The sequence below is a fragment of the Oryzias latipes genome, chromosome 1, assembly GCF_002234675.1.
Source record: "Oryzias latipes chromosome 1, ASM223467v1".
Lineage (NCBI taxonomy): Eukaryota > Metazoa > Chordata > Actinopteri > Beloniformes > Adrianichthyidae > Oryzias > Oryzias latipes.
This window is the reverse complement of record NC_019859.2, coordinates 34,139,882-34,143,638: the sequence shown is the minus strand read 5'-3', so window position 1 is coordinate 34,143,638 and position 3,757 is coordinate 34,139,882. Positions and strand designations below refer to the sequence as shown.

The 3,757-nt window shown below is 40.8% G+C and overlaps 1 long non-coding RNA gene across 1 annotated transcript; it reads right to left on the bottom strand.

The window, feature by feature from the left end:
- Positions 1-573: 573 nt before the first annotated feature.
- On the bottom strand, positions 574-2,374 carry LOC111947142. The gene is made up of 3 exons (XR_002872961.1): positions 2,324-2,374; positions 727-837; positions 574-618 (listed from the first exon to the last, which is right to left on the bottom strand). It is a non-coding gene; the product is annotated as an uncharacterized LOC111947142 (long non-coding RNA).
- Between the last annotated feature and the right edge of the window lie 1,383 nt (positions 2,375-3,757).

Below are 3,757 nucleotides of genomic sequence, written 5' to 3'. Positions count from 1 at the left end.
AAAGATCTTAAAATGACTTTTTCTTTGTGTTTATTTAATTCTATAAAATACATTTTGATAAGGTTGACGGTACCGCGATTTAGCTGCAGCTATAACCGTGTAAGGAAAAGTCCCGCCCCTTTAACTGTCTCCGCCAATCATTCTTGAAGGCTTAATCACATGTCATCAGTCTGACCAATCAGAAGTGGTTAAAGTCTTCACTTCCTTGTTCTTAATTCTGCTGATAAAGTCGCTCAGTTATAACAAAAATACCAGCTAAAGCTCGTCTTTAGCGGTGTAACTTTCCACAGAGTCCGGTGTCAGACCGTGGAACAAGTGAACAAAGGTTGAAAAACACTGAAATAAAGCACTTACCCGGGGATCAGAAACAGGGTTCTGGGTCAAGCCCAACTGCCACAGCTGATTTGGTGTCATGCTTTGCTCCGTCCTGATTGGATGGCTGTCCCACGCGTCACTAAAGACATCCAAACTGGCCTGAATGCGTGGTAGGAAAATATAGTGGTAGCAGAATACGTGATGTTACTGATATTGAGCAAGTCTTGGTCCTCAGGAGAGTGCAGGATGTTGTAATATAAACCAGTAACAGTCATGAAGACATCACACCAGAGGGGCTCAATCCTGTATTTGGAAAAAAGCAAAAAGAAATATTATATTGTCAGATTTATTTTTAATACATCATTCACTTTTATGTATATATTAAAGCGTCTAAAACTAGGTTCAACTCACCGTTGATTGTGTGTACACTTTTGCTGCAATGAAGCTGTTTGTGTCAGTTCTACGTATGTGAGCATCAACTCAGCTATGCCCACATTTTCTCCTCCGTGATCTCCTCTCACCCTGACAATAACATGAAAATCATGTCTCAAACACATAATTACAAATGCATCGCCAATACGGTACACATCAACTTAAAATGTAATGTTCTTATGTATGATGCCAATAAGTAGAATTTCTAGGTTAGATAAATTGCAGGAGTGGGTTACATGTATCACTGGGGAAAAAATTGAGGTGAGAGAGACTGTTAAGGGGGGGGGGGGGGGGGTAAAATGTTATTCATGAGGGGAAAGAGTTTTAGAGTTGCCTTTGTTTTCAGAGGAGTCTAAAAAAAGTTATTTTATTTTTGTACAAATAACCAAGTGCTTATACTAGGGTTGTGCCGATGGACGATATCATCGTCCATCGTGATGGGTGACTGACATCCCGATGGAGAGACCACCATCGTGATGCCACGGCCCCGCCACGTTGCGCGTCGACACCATAAGCCGCGGTTACATGTACAAAATATCTTGATGGGATCAATGGTCAGATTAGAATCCAACCGTGTACATGGGCCCAGAAAAATGTTTTCAGAATATAAAAACGTTCACTAAGGTCACACTTTCCGTAGGAATAAATCATTCGCACATGCGCAGTAGGGTTTGAAAAACGGAAGGATATAAACTCCGCCGAGCGGCTTTTTTTTTTCAAACTTTATTGTATGTAACAATTCAATACAAAACATTGTTAAACAGCGCCGAGCGGCTATATACATTGACATGTCAGCTCGGTAAAATACGAGATGATCTTCTAAACGTGCTTTTAATAATGTTACGGTTATTATGAAACACCTGTTCGCTCATCATTTGAATTCTAATCAGTGTGGTCAGTGCTTTTTCTGAACGAAGCCAGGATTAGCAGTATGCTAACACGGGCTAACAACATTAGCTTTGGGTGGTGCTGCTTTCTGGCTGCACGTAAACATGTAAGAATAACATCAGCCTTTATTTAGTCGGGACACGACTGGAAACACAAATCCGCGTGATTGTTTGAATGTTTTCTAAGGACTGAGCGACATTTCTGCTTTGAAGCTCAAACCGCTGTGTGTGCTGACGATCCGAGCTGTGCACAGACACACACTTTTAGACCCGGTTCTGAGTTCGGTTGCTTGTACCCCTAGAGCTGCGGGACGGATCGCAGTCTTAAATCTCCCACACATACCGCTCATGTACCCCCCCCCCCTTCCCATCAAACACAAAGCGGACTACTTCTTTTCTATTTTGTTTGTTACTTTTTTTGTTAAAGTCACTTCCCTCAGTTTATACTGGATCATCGCGGATTAGTCATCTGTTGGGAAATTAAAACAAAAAAGCAAAAAAACGAATAGCAGTTATATAAGAACGAAAAATGTAAAAATACCCCCCTCCCCCCCCCCCGACGATGTCATCGTCCATCCCGATGGTTGACAGCAAACATCGTCAACGGCCAATTTAAGGGACATCGCCCAACCCTAGCTTATACTGCCTGATATGTGAATAAAAGATTTCTTTATGAATAACATGAATACCTCAGAGGTTATCCATACACGTTCACAGCGTCACTGAAGAAGGCCAAGTCTGCACAGTTGTTGTCTGCCATCTTCAGGTACAAGATCTATGGAATACAAGTACAAATACTTTCAACTGACAGATATTTACAGGGGCAAAAATGCTAAATTCCCAATTGATAGGTAAAACAGTAATACAATAGGATGATAAAATATGAAATAGAATAGAATAGAAAGGTATTTAGGATGTCACGCTTCAGCAATTCCTAAAGAATAAATAAAAACACAACAAACATGGATTAGATCATTTAGCTGTCTGAGATTAAATTACATAATTTTCAAATATTAGAAAGGGGAATTTTTTAAAACACTCTTGCTATGATAACTTGAGCTTGTAGTAAAGAACAGCTTTAAAAAAAAATCAGAGACAAGACACTGATCACAGGAAGCCTGTGTGTAATACTTACAGTAACTTCTACTCAAATCACTGTTGATAGCTGATTTCTCCCATCCACCCTTTCTGTGACTACTTATCGACTACAAAACAGCCTAAAAACATAATGTTTGGGATTCTTGTCATTACGTCATTGGAAGTAAAGATACGGGGATTTTAGTGGCTGTCACTCTGACACAATCTCACAGGGCTTTTCAGCACAATACGGGTTCTAACGTTAGAAACTTAATGAGGCTTCTTTCATTCAACAGTGGATTCACGTCTGTTATATTTAAAAAATGCCCTTTTCATGAATGTCATATGAATTAACTTTGTTGCACATATCCACCCCGTCTTAAAGTCTGGGTTGTGAAAAGACTGTGTCTAACTTTAACCCGGATCGCCGCGTTTACATAAAGGCAGCACACGGAACAGCTAACTTACTAGCTAGTTAGCATAGCATCAGTGTTTAAACAAATCCCTGTCTCCAAATCAATACTTTTTATTAAACTTTCTGTGCTGCTGTAAATCCGGCATGTTTTCCCCTTAGTTCCTTATGAATCATGTTAAAAACCTACAGATTGGCTGTATATCTAGCTTGAACCGACGCGCTAGCTAAACTTCCCTCACACTCACAGGGCAGGCAGACACAATTTGAGTCGAAAGCCGGCTAGTTTCGAGGCCCCTGGTTGGTTGTAGTTACTCGTGTTGTGTGAAGAGCTGGTATGCCAAGTATAAAACTTGACAAAACCATCATAAGTCCTCCCCCGCTTTCATAAAAAAATATGACCGCACAGGCTAAGCTAAGCTAATTTGCGGTGGGGGTACTCTGCAAACGACTCGTCTGAAGTGTTCATAAAGCATTCACACATGTCACTTGGCAAAGGAGAACGCTTCAACTTAGTATTCAATAACATTACAGGACGTACAACGAGGGAATAATAATCAAATAAGTGCATTACTTACGGGCTGAGACTGATCCCGTTCAGAAGACCTCTCCGCCATGTTTGCCGCCCGCGTCC